Raw genomic sequence first — 13,816 nt, forward strand, 5'->3', positions numbered from 1 at the left:
GCCAGTATCCAAATGTCAGATATTGAACCTCACCTCCACCTTTATGGCTTTTGGGCCCTGGGATAAGGCACAAAGTCCTCTAATCCACTCTAATTGCTTGATTGGATTACAGGATTTGGGTGTGGTCCCTCACTGACGGAGACCATTCAGGTCAGCCCAGCTCCTAATCTTGCCTCCGACAACAGACAGCACCTTCAGATCTTTCTCAAGCTCCCTAACTGCCCTTACCTATTTCTGAACAGACTTTCTTCAGTGTTTCTATGTTCAGTGGAAATCTTAATGGGTGTCCTTTTTCATTTTGAGTAACCTCAAGCGAGCCAAGGAGAGTTAGACATTAGTGATCTAGGACAGGGAAGATCATTCTCCCAAAAGAGCTCAGGTATCACATAGGAACACCTTATTCTCACCAGCCAGAATGTTTGTAGCTGTAACCAATTATTTGGGAATATGGTGTCCATGCTTTGCTTCTACACCTTCATCTCTGTCTACTATGATTCCAATATACAAAGATGATGAAGGTCTTAATGAATATCATTGTCTGTCTAGGTGTGTCTCGGGTCTACAACAAGTGAAATCCTCTGGATGGTTTTATGCTTTTGGGAAACATTCCTTTAAAGCTCCTTTCTGACAGGTCTATATCTTAAATCCAGTGTTATCATGCCGAATTTTAACTTTTCCTCAGGTAATTCTACACCAATATTCTTTATATACTTTTGACTTAATTGGAGTATGTCGTAGGCTTGCACCTTTTTTACACATTATGGTTTTGGCAGTTGTAGATGCAGGGAGGTAGGCACGGGGTTAGCTCGTGGTTTGGAAGTGTCACTATGGCTTATTCTGTTTACAGAATTGGTACTCTCTGCTGAAAGATTTTTGATTCGACAAGACAATTAATTCCTACTGTGACCATGACCATTTCCAGTTTATGAATTTGAATAAGCCTTAGGAAAGGTGAAAACCTAAGTCCATTTGTCTTCTTTACTAAACAGAGGCCAAGAGAAATTTTGCAAGGCCTTGGTCAGTGACTGGGCTGCACAAGCCCTGGGGCCCTGCTGAATTCTTCATGTTCACTTGTCATCCCTGGACACTGAGAGAATAAAAGTGTCATCACCTATGCCACCATGTTTTAGGATATTTATTCTGAAACCATGGAGTCTAAAAAAACTTTTGTGTAGGATGCTCTTTATGATATCTCCGTGTTTAACTGAAAGTTTTAATTGACAAAATGAATATTACATCATGAATATCGTCAAACTATGACCCCATTTTTATTGCCATTAGCTCTAAATTGAGCAACCATACAGAGACATGGGGCCTAGGAATGATGTCTTTTGCTGAGTCTCCTCGTGTTATCCAGAGATCCCATTACTCATTGTTTGACGTGAGAAATAACTGTTTGGGAAGGTTTAACAATCCCTCTGTTTCTATAATCTGCTTAAACAAAGCCAGGCACATCCTCTGTGCCTGAGAAAGTACAATATTATTATTGTCTGCTTATCATTGTTTTTTAATACATCATTCTCATTCTTATTATCTGCCTCAATTAAGTATTTAAACACCTTATGAGTATTCTATGTCAGTTGATTGGCTAGATGCCTGATGAACTTCAGTAGTCTATTACAATATCCCCAGTTCAACTTTGGACTCTATTAAAAATTTCCTCTTACTTTGAGCAGAAATCTAAGGCTGTGCAATTCCTTTCTCTTGGTCTGAGTCCTAACTGGGGTACGAACAGGTTCAGTGTTTCTTCAGCATGGCATTATCTCAGGTATACGACAGCAATATGTGTTCTTTCTCCTCCTCAAAGCTGTATTTTCCAAGAACAAGTTCCCTTTGGGAGTGACTGCCAGTTCTTTGTATTATTTCTCCTGAGAACATCTGTCACCAAAAACTTTTTCAATCATTTATCTCAAAATACCTTTACTCTCTTCATCTTAATCTTTGTTCTGAAGAAAAACTCATTGTCCACATCACCCTGAATTCCAGAATTAAACCCATTATTCATTGATATTTCTTACAGAATGGATCAGCCTCAGGTTTCTTTTATCTTTGCACCTAAAATCTTGAAACTCCACAGCCACATGGCTGTGGTCTATCGTTGCATGTGGCCTATCGTTGACCTGCCTACAGTATAAACAGCACCATCTTTACCTTTTGTCATATATCTGAGACTATTAATTTGGAGACATGAAAACAATCACGCATTGGGAAGGAATGTTATTAAAATTAGAAAGTAGACTGCCTCCATCCCAGGAAGACATACTCTGCTTCTAGATATCCTAGAAATGACTATGGCAGAAGGAATTGAATACCCAGTAGGGACACTGTGTAAGTTGTGCAGGGAATCTGAGCTCCCATACAGCTGCTCACGTGACATGTGCTTTTTCTGATCACCAGGCGTGTACTCGGTGTCTGCAGGAGACTCGGTAATAGGGAATTGTGATTTTGGCCTGGGTGATGTTATGTTGCTTTCTGGTCACCAAGTACTGGATAACTGATGCCTTGCTTTCTCCACACAGCCCATGGAGCTATACACAGAAGGATGCAGTGTCAGAGATGGATGGTCGCTGTGAGGTTGAGTGCCTTTCCTTTGAAGATAAGATTGGGGGCTGTAGAGCTGAACTGACGCCACTTTGCTGCAAAAAAAAAAGGAAGAATAATTAAAAGCCAAGCCGGAGCTACAGGAAGTGAGAAGCAAAGATCCTCTGGCTGTGAGCTCCATGCGGCAAACATCTCTGGATTTATTCTCTTGACCTCCAACATGGGCATTCTTTGAATGAAGCTGTCAATCCAGCTTCTGACACTGCAGAGAAATATGAACTGTAGGCCGTGAGGGGCCTGGGGGAAGGCACTGTGTTATGGTGACCTTCGGAATCCTCACTTGCTGGCAGAGGCCCCCTTAATTATTTTATGGATTGATAAAGTGAGTGAGCAGATTAACAGATTAAACAGGTAGAATGGAAAGGTGGGACCATGGTTGAAATGTTCTAAAACCCTGGCTTCAGACAGAGCTGTGACCCTGGGTCTTTGTCGTTCAGACTCTGGTCTCTGTAATATGAGACGACTCAACCACATAGTACATGCCCACGTGATGGACACAAATTGTGGCCACCTTAGCAGTCCTGCTGGCTCATGCTTCTCCGGCTCCTTCACAGATAGCTGTTAGCATGGCTTCCCCTCCCTCTTCAATCTGGAACATCAAGTGCCATAATGAAAAGGGCCTGTGTCAAAGTTTAAGCTGGCCAAAGATTGGGTAGCGTCTTCATGCTGGCCTCTTGTAGTGAGAATGTAGCAGTCATGGCCTCTTCAAGAGCAGGGTTCCTAGAGATAGTCTAATTCAACACCTTCATTACAGCGGAGGAGATAGAGACCCCAGAAGATGCCACTGTTGCCGGCTTAGTCACAGCAACACTTTGGCTTTTGGTCTTATGTTCTTAGCATGTCCACAAAATGGGGCCCTGGCTGAGAGCAGAAGCCTGAACAGGGATTATTTATAGCAGCTCCGGTGAGCAGCTGGGTGGAAGAAGTGGAAACAGCTGCAGAAGAGTTGGACACTTTCCAAGATCCCTCCTGTGACCTTGTGATCCTTGCTTGTCTGGGCTGATGGTAACAGCACACAGGTTTGCTTTTGCCCTTATTTGCCAAAATTCAGACTCCCAGCTTTCAGGGCTAGCAATATATATGTCATAGGCCACTGTCATCCTAGACTGACAGCACACTGCTCCAGAACAGAAGAAAGACAGCCCCTTGGCTCAGTCTGGAGAATGTCCTTACCTATTTGACTAAGCCTACTTTCTGTAGAGATGTAAATAAAGGAGAGCAGAATAAAACACAACTTACTTCCAAGGATGAGCCAATTTATAAAGGCTGTAAAATAAGAAATCAAAACATTTTTTCTAAAAAATGTTCTGGTGCTGCTACATATCTTCATGGCTAATGGGCTGATTTTTTTATTCTGAAAACTACACAAGAGACGAGTGGGTGGAAGAAGCTCTCTTTTTGCAAGTATCACAGGTCCTGGGGTCTTCCCAGAAGTTGCTTACCCAGGCCTCAGATAAAACTAACTGCCTTTGAGAATCTAAATGTATTTAGGCCTCATACCCTGTTCTTTCTGTTTTTTTTTTTTCTCCTGTTTCCTTGCAAAATTAACAGTGGTGTGTATAGTGTCTTCCTCTGCTTCTCGACTTACAGAAACATCCTCTACCACCTTCAGCCTGCTGGGATTTCTCTTAATGAGGAGACCATGACCTCTTAGACATGTGTTGGTCACCATGCTCTTTGTAAAGACTCCAGGGGCACCCTCGGCAATCTATGGTTGGTATCTCTTGTTACCTCGATACATCGCAAGCATTTCACAATGTGGTCTGTCTCCTCCTTCATTCCTGTCTCCTCTGCCCTTGAAGATAGAAGTCTTCCAGCTACTTTCTTTCTCTTCTTCCCTGTTGTCCTATGTTCTCCCTTTCCTGCGATTGCACACACCCTGGATTCATCCATCTTCATATTACACATGTCTCTAAGCAATTCCAGGAGCTCCTGTGGTTTCAGCCTCTCCTGTTGATGTGGCATTATCTCCTCACCAGCCTTTCCAGGCTCCAAGCCTCCATTCTCTACTCCACTCCACGGCAGTGCATGGATGCCCTGCACACTGCATCTTCCAGACCTTGAGGCCAGTTGCTTCCCATTAGCCCCTTTAATGCAAGACATTGGCAGTAGACAGGAAAATAAGATGAAGGGTGAAGACAGTCCCTTTCATTTCCAGCTCTGGCCAGCAGCACCCCAACAGCAACAGATGGTTGGCTCCAGGCTCCAACTCCTTTTGGCTTTCTCAGCAGCCTTGCAATAACCCTTGAAGGAACTAACAGCACCCAGCACCCATAAAGGCATGGCTGGGCCACAACCTGTTTTGCTGTGTACCCTGGTTCTCCATGGCCCCTGTTTGGCCGTATCTTCCCCTCAAAAGTCTGAACATTGGCTGCAGGATGTCTCCACCCCACTTGTCTGGGCCCCAGTCATGGAGCACTCCTTCCTAAAAGTCTTAAGCATCATTCATGTGCTGTTCCTGACTTAGAGGTCTGAGCACCAGCTGTGCTGTGTCCCATACTCACACATCCAGCCCCAGCTTTAGGTAGCTAACACCAGGATTTCCAACCCCTGCCCCTGATAGCGCCTTTCCCATTTGCTCCTCCGGGCCTGTACTTATTAATCTCTGTGGACTTTTGGCCATCTGCTACCTGTGTAAGCAATCCTTTGCATTAAATTTCGTGTTCTGAATACCCAGCATGATTTCTGTTGACCTAAATGAGCTTTGTCTGATAAAAATCCTACACTGTATTTCCGACTTCAACTTCATGCTAAAGTTTTACAGGGCATTGGTCTTCCCTAACTGGATCTCTGATGGGCACCCACAAATAACTAGTTTTTATTGCACTTTATCCCTTCCTTTCCAAAACTGATCTTCATTTACTGTTCTAGATCTTAGTAAATATTGTTACCACTTACTCAGGCACTCAAGTTAAAAATGACTTCCTCAGGCTTCTTGTCCCTTACAAATCACACAATTCCCTCACAGCATAAATGTACATAGATTATTCCCCAGTGTGTGCAAATTGTGCCATACCTTTTCCTCCCTTCTCTCTCATCACTAACATTGTTCTCATTTACCAAGAATTAGGGATTGGATATGGTTCTACTTTTCATGCTACATATTATGCATATATGCACACACGCATACACACTCACAGACCGGGTTTCTTGTTCAATCATAAAAACTAAGGATAAGTGTCACACTCAGATTTACCAGAATTTTTAGAATATTAAAATGTTAGAGCTAGAAGTGGCCTTGGAGGTAATATAAATCAGTGTTTCCAGAGCCAAATTGATTCTAGTCACCTAGGGATGCTTGGGTGGCTCAATGGTTGAGCATCTGCCTTTGACTCAGATCATGATCCCGGGGTCCTGGGATCGAGTTCCACATCGGGCTCCCCAGAGGAAGCCTGCTTCCCCCTCTGCCTGTGTCTCTGCATCTCTCTCGGTGTCTATCATGAATAAATAAAAAAATATTTTTTAGAAAGTTGATTCTAGTCACCTAGAATATTTTTGAAAACCAGAGGTCTGTTCCAGACTCTCACACTTTCATATTCGGAATTTTAAGTTAAGAATCTGAATTTTTAAAACCACATGTCCGATCAAATCTCCTGCATAGTGATGTTTGGCAACTATAGATCACCGACCAGAGGAGCATCTGAGATTTGAAAGTGCCCTGGTTCTGTGTCCCACACTTCCAGTTAGAAGCCAGAGTGGAGCTTCAGAACTCAAATCTAGAAGTTCTGTCTTTCAGCCCAGTGGTATTTCACTGTCCTGCACTTTTTGAAAAGGAGATATTGAGAGGAACATAACAAATGTCTCACCTCCTTGTCGGGAAACAGAAGTTCAGACTTTATAGATAGATTTACTTATTTGTTTGTTTGTTTGTTTGTTTGTTTTTCAATTGAGAGAGAGCTGGTATACACAAGTGGGAAGGCAGGGGCAGAGGGAGAAGCAGACTCCCTGCTGAGCAAAGCGGGGCTGGATCCCAGACTGCAGGATCATGACCTGAGCCAAACGCAGATGCTTAACCGTTTGAGCCACCCAGGTGCCCTAGAACCTCAGACTTTCATTGGAAAATACATGTCCAGCAAAGTAACATAGAACATGGCAGTTTCCACAGCCTGATGGGAATCCTGTGGGAGCTCAGAACAGAATGACTGAGTTTCACTTTAGTTAGCAGAGTCTGAAAACAGAGTTTTCAGACAAAATACCCTGTCCTCGTTCAAACCAACTTCTTGTCAATCTAGTCAAAATCACTTTAACTGACCTGAAAGATTGCTGTTCCATTTTATTGCCAAAGTGTCCGTAGCTTATGTTCCCATTTGACAATTATTTCCATTCAAAACTGCCCACTTCCATGAGCATCCAAAATAACAAGGACTCTCTGTCCTCCCTTGAAGGCCGTTCTGCTATCATAGGACACCCCTGTCCCCAGATACCTGTAGGGAGGTATTGAAATGTCCTCATGATGCAGGGACATTCTACTAGTCCTGGTGAGTGCGGACTGAAATGAAGTCATTTTCCACCTGTCTGTATGTACACCTTCACCCATGAGAACCATTACTATCTTCGTGCAAATCTATTCTTTTTTGAACCAAGTCTCCTCAGGTAACAAAACAAGTTTATAAAAGACTTATTCAGTTTGAGAAACTGAACACTTGAGAGAATCCTACACATAGGCCAAAGACTCCACGACCTACACTACCTACATCCCACTACGTCCTATGGGATAGTCAATGTTTGAGAGACCATAATTCCCTGGTACCTGAATGCTCCCTCCTGATTGTGTGCATCACATCCTAGGTCTGGTAAGATGGACTTGGATGAACTGCAGTCAGGGGCTTTCCAGGTGTTTAGAACCATCTGTACTTCATCAGTGAAACAGAACAGGAGATGGGTAACAGAAAATGGGGCATTTTCCTAACAGTGTTTTTTGTCTCCAAACCTCCTCTGCTTATATTCTCCAAGAGTTAGTGACTTTCAGATAATAGCATGACAGAGCCATGATACAGCTCGGGGGCCCAGGCAATGGGAAATGATAAGGATCTACTTATAGGAAAACTGAGTCTAAGAAAATTAGCTCCATACAACTGATCTTTGGGGCTTAAGTCATTTTTTATGGCTTTATTCCACCCTTGGCTCCCCCTGTTACCTTTCAACTCTGGTCTTCTCAAATGAATTCCTCCTGAGATTCCAGCTGACTCCCAAACCGAATGTGCCCTTCTACATTTAGGGTAGAAAACAGGAACTAGAGGTCTTAACCATCCTGTCCAACCATGCCTTACCATAGCCTGCATCAGACTCCCTGCTTTTGACCAAGGAAAGAACTGGAAGTATAAAAGAGAACAGCCAGTATCTAAAAGTCCTGGCCAAGTATATTCAAGGAGGAATAGGCGATATTATTACACTTGAGGTAGGATATTTATTCATTTGTTTTGATGAACAGAAACCTAGGGTTTGCTGAAATGTATGAAGTAGACACAGAGGTGACAACAGTGCTTAATTACCAATGGTAGTAACTCAAAATGGGGGAAGAGTAATGATGACGGTGGTCCTGGACAGAAAGAATGAAAAAGGATCATTCTCTTACATCATACACAAAGATAAACTCAAAATGAATGTAAATCTAAATGTGAGAAAGATTCCATCAAAATCCTAGAGGAGAACACAGGCAACACCTTTTTGAACTCGGCCACAGGAACTTTTGCAGATACATCCATGACGGCAAGAAACAAAAGGAGAAATGAACTATTGGGACTTCATCAAGATAGAAGCTGTGCAACAGCAAAACTGAACGAAACCTACAGACGCGGGAGAAGATATTTGCAAATGACACACCAGATAAAGGTTAGAAAACCAAATCTATAAAGAACTTATTAAACCTCAAGCAAAGAAACAACCAATCCAATCAGAATGAGCAAAGACACAGGAAAACAATCGTCCACAGAGGAGAAATAGACCTGGCCCACCAGCAAATAAGAAACTGATCACATCACTGGCCATACAGGTACATACAACCATCAAACCACCATTAGATCCCACCTAACCCAGTGAAATGGGAGAACTTAACAAAGGCAGGAAACAACACATTTTTGCTGGTTTTTATTTAAAAAATGACCATGATTCTGTGGAGGTGATCAAGATTGCTTTCCAGTAGATCATAATTTCCACAATTTCTGTAATAACTATAAATTGAAGTTTCTCATCTCCCCCCCCCCAAATGACTGTTTGGCCCCTGTGTGTGAAATGTTCACTTCCAAACAAAGGGGGAAAATATATGAATATACGGGTTTTTCATCACACAGTATCCTTGCGTGAGGAAAAATGTTGGTTGCGCTAAATGAGAATATTGATACAAGACTGCCTTATAACAATATCTCATCAGTAAAAGCCTTTTTCTAACAAACTCTATGGCTGGTTTCTCAGAAAAAAATTACATAGAAATAGCAGCCAATTCCTGGTAAAAAGGCCAATGCTTTCTTCTCCTTTTCCACCTTTCCTAAGTTTACATTTAGAAGTTAGAGCAATCCAGAGAGGTAGCATAAGGTCTGCACAGGCTCTGGCTCATGATTTGAAAATACAATTTCAACTCTCACACATTCTTCGAAGAATCCTTATCTTAAAAAGACACACAAAAGAGGCTATTTTCTTCACTCTGCATGCAGAGGTTGACCAACCAGAAGGACATACTTGGTTACCAACAGAGAAGGATGAGCCTACGATCTGGCAATTAGGAGATGGTGTATCCAAAGATATAGTCCTTGACCTGGTTAGAAAAACTGTGTCATTGTGTAAAGTATATTACTCCTAGTCGTTCACTTACTTGCTAAAAAGAAGCTTCACACAAAAATCAGGATGCTACAGGAGAGAAATAGCTAACAACAGCTATGTTGGTAATATTTAAATACAAAGTAATTCAACTTCATTTTCATATTGTGAAGGTTTTGTGAGCTTGTACAACTGACCATATTTGGCCCATTCATATTTTTTCTATTTTATCACCGTGCTTCAGATCCATGGGGTATATGCCAAAAAATTATCCCAAAAATCTTCTCGTTTTTATAGAGCTTAAGGATTATTGTGAATACTTCGGAAGCTCTAAGAGTTAGGGAGAGTCTTAATCCTACTCACCTTCCCCAAACCTAATTAGACATGTTTATTCAAAACAAAAGATGGTGAATATATAAACTAGGGAGGGAAAGAAGTATGCTATGACAGTACACTATTTTTAGGTAACCACTATTCTTACCTATAGCACTACATGTTGTAAAACTTTTGGGAAGGAGGAGGAGAGAAGGAACTTCCAAAGTCCTCCCAACAAAGTAGCCATTCCAATGCATGGCAAGGGCTTATTTCTCCTGCCAGCCACTGATTCACAAATATTTTCCCCTTTTAAAGAATAATGTGTGAATTTGAGGGTTGGGTGAGAAGGAACACATCAAGGCGTCACTATAACTCTGCTCTTAATGAGCCCCCTATGTCCTTAGTGGCGACTGACTTCATCTGCAATCTTGGCTACTTCCACGGTAAAGCAACTCTTTCTTTAAACTTTTCTTGTTTCTTGCTGCTTTTCTTGCGTCTTGTCTTTGTTCTCGACTCGTTTTTGTGCTCTGATTTCTCCATTAGGTCAAGAATATTGTCCACATTTCGGCCTCCGCGTTTTAGCTGATGTCTCCACGTATGCCCACCACCACTCCTCTGCTTTAGTCCTTGCCTCTTCGATGGGCACCTGCTCCGCTCTCTAGGTCGGACTTCGTTTCCATACAAGAATGGACTGCCTTTGTTTTTTACTGGGAACAACACTATCCATATGGACATACAGTGCCCAAGGCCCTCAGTATGCAAGAATATCGTCCTTTCTATGCTATACACACCAACAGTAACAACTGCTGCACATCCTGGGCTTCCTGAAAGAGAGGTTCTCCTAAGACACTGGCGTGGACACGTCCACATCCAGCTGGTCCATTGAGCCGTGGGAGGCAAGCCTACTGAGGTCTCCTCAATGCAGGAGCAGAGTCGAAACTAGTGGAACCGCCTGCGGGCTTATCCCACCTGCAGGGGGAGTCCCCTGTTCTTCCTCAGATCTTGCGCCTATGGTTGGATGCCACCATACCAGAGCAAGGTCAGCCCTCCCCAGCTCCCCTTGGCTATTTAGGAGCACCCACTGACATCAACTGAGTGAACTGCACTGGAGTTTGTCTACTTTATGGATGGTATGGAGCCATGCTACAAGGGGGGGAGCTCATGTGGAATATTATGGCCCTAATAAAGGAACAAACCACCCCACGTCAGCATAGAAGCTCAAGGCTATAGGCTGCCATTTAGCTCGATGCCCTGGTCAGCAAATGGTTCCATCAGCACCTTACAAACTCTTGGGCCACTGTCTAAGTAGTTGTTCTTTTTAGGTAGGAACCAGGGCACTCTTGCCTCAGAGATACCCCAAATATACAATCAAAAATCACAGATGTCCCCATGCAGTAAGGCACAATGAAGCCTCCCTGGGACACCACTGTCCTCCTTGGGTTCCAAACATACAGATCGTGGCCAGATGCTCATTTTGCTTGCTCTATCATAATTGTGCCCTATAGGAGGGGACTCATAAGTAAAATCCCACCTTCCCCTGGAGACCACAAGCAGCCCGTGGAAGGAGAGGACCACACTGAGTCTCCTCAACAACTTCTATTTAAGCTTCAGGTGTCAAACGGGCTCCACGTGGAGGCATCATGGGCTTGACAACACAGAGTTTCAAGAAAACGAGGTGCACTTGCAGTTATCCACACAGCCCGCCACTTCGGACGCCCTGGTGGGAGACGCAGAGAGGCCTGCTATACGGCGTGGGAAAAGAAGGGGCACTGGTCCAAAGAGTGTCCAGTAGATACGCACAGGTCGTTGTGGCGGACTTTACGAGCAGTATAACGTGACAGTATGGAGCAGTGCGCACGCCGTACACCCTGGGCTTGCGGGAACCCAGTGTTACAACGATGCTATGGAGCATCGACCCTTAGAAGCGGCTACCGGTTACGCTCTATGAGGCAAGGGCCGTCGGCAGGCATCAGCACTCTGCGTACAAACTGCGCGGAGCAGGTCATGTCCCATCTGCCTCACGACCAGAGCACAGCTGGACCATACCAGCACCCAACCCACTTCTGTTGATCCCTACACAGAGCACCTGTTGCCGAGCTGCATGGGCGCTGTCCACTTCGGCTCTGTGGCTGCTGCCGCGCACACACCTCGTCCTACTATGGAAGGGACGACAGGAGCCCCCTTCGTCGTGCCACAGCTGTGCTCCCCACGTTATGGCCAGAGTACGTGAAGGCTGCCGCAGGCCTCAGCCGACTGCACGTATTCTCTGTTATGGCTGGCCAGTGGTGAGCGGGAGCACAGTGTGGACGAGCACGGTGCGCTCAGCCTTTTGAAACTGGGTAGGATCATTGCGGGACTGCAACCCTGGGCTGCGGTATATATGAAACTGCCTCCGTGCTCCACCTTGCCACGATGGTTTCCATTGCTCGTGTTTGAGTAACCAAAGGAGTTTTGACCACTTGTTTTTCTTTCTTAATTTAATCTTAGTTGACTTATCTTCATCTGATACTAGTCCCTTAGCCTTTCACTTCACTCGTTCCTTATATCTCAGCCTCGAGCAGCCCTAGGTAAAGGATATGCTGGCACCCCTTTTTCCGTAGACCGGGTGATCCCCGCTCTTATCCTTGCCTTTCCTTAGTAATTGAGCCCTTCTCCCTGTCTACCTGCAACATCTCCTTCCCTTTAAAAATGACCATGTGTGGCCACGCATCCTTTTACTCTTCTGTTAGCTCTGGGGCCTAACCGTGAGGCTAATCTGAAACGCCTAGGACATTTGGGTTTTGGGGGTGGGGGTTGTTTGTTTGTTTTGCTTATGTCGACCTGTGATCGGTACAGCTTAGCTGAAATTTAGCCTTTTTATTTCCCTCCTCCCACTTTTATAAAAATATTTTGGACAATAAACGTTTTTCTAACACTTAAAAAAAAGTGGAGAAAAGGGAGAGTACGAGCAGGGGAAGGCAGAAGGAGAGGACAAAAGCGTTCCAGCAAGCCTCTTGCCGAACATGCAAAGCTTGCCATCTGGCTAATATCCGACCACCAAGAGATCATGACCTGTAGCACAGATCAAGGGGGACGTAAACGACTGACCACTCAATTTTAGATTTATCCATGAAGACACAGAGAGAGACAGAGACACTGGCAGAGGGAAAGCAGGCTCCATGCAGAGACCAATGGTGGGACTTTCGATCCGGGTCCCAGGATCACGCCCTGGGCCGAAGGCAGGTGGCAACCACTGAGCTACCCAAGGCATAAGGAAAAAGGGGTTTATGAGCAGAGCAGCATAAAGAGACCAAGGAGACCATGAAAATTATATGGCTGCTCACACACGTCTGTAGGAAGTTAGCTGAAACCTCACAGGCTGCAGATGGAAGTGTAAATGTTTTCAATGACGCTTACAATTTTGACTTATTCATTAGTCAAGCGTGGGTTAATGAGCAACGTACAATTCTTTCTGATGTTGTATTCCAATAAAATGGAATGGAAGGAAACAAATAGGGAGAATTACTGTTACTCTAATTTTTTGTCTACTCCTTGCTGTTTTTAACTTCGAATAGAATTTACTACTACATCATTTCTTTACAGTTTTTTAATTGTCCTTATTTAATATAATTCTTTTAATGATCTCTCTGCCAATAGGGCCTGAATTCATGACCCTGAGATAGATAAAGAAAAAAGGTTTGATGCTACCAACTGAGCTAGCCAGAGCTCACTACTTCATTGAATCTCCTTTAATAACTACAACTTTTTATTTTCTTTGTTTTTCCTCATCATCACTTAGCTGCTTTGTTTTCTTTGCAGCCGTTTCCACTAAGGAGCAGTTTGGTGGCCTACTCTTATCTTTAACTAACAAACGAAGGGTCAGCAATGTAAAGGGTCCATGGCCAACTGTGACTTCCAAAATTGCTTCCTCATTTCCAATGTCGTCTACAAACTCTCTTTTGTTTCATTCTTAGGATTAGAAGAAAGCCTTTGTTGTAATTTTAGTAGGCATTATTAATGACACCTTTCCTTTATTAACCAAATATTTGAGAATGTTAATATTATAGGTAGGGATATAGTTGAAGCCCACTGTTTGGGAGGCCAAGACTGTATAGAAGACAGTAATATACTTTGATGAATAGATTGATCTTACTCAGATTTCAGGTAC

Source organism: Canis lupus, unplaced genomic scaffold (assembly GCF_011100685.1).
Source record: "Canis lupus familiaris isolate Mischka breed German Shepherd unplaced genomic scaffold, alternate assembly UU_Cfam_GSD_1.0 chrUn_S1665H1859, whole genome shotgun sequence".
Classification (NCBI taxonomy): Eukaryota; Metazoa; Chordata; class Mammalia; order Carnivora; family Canidae; genus Canis; species Canis lupus.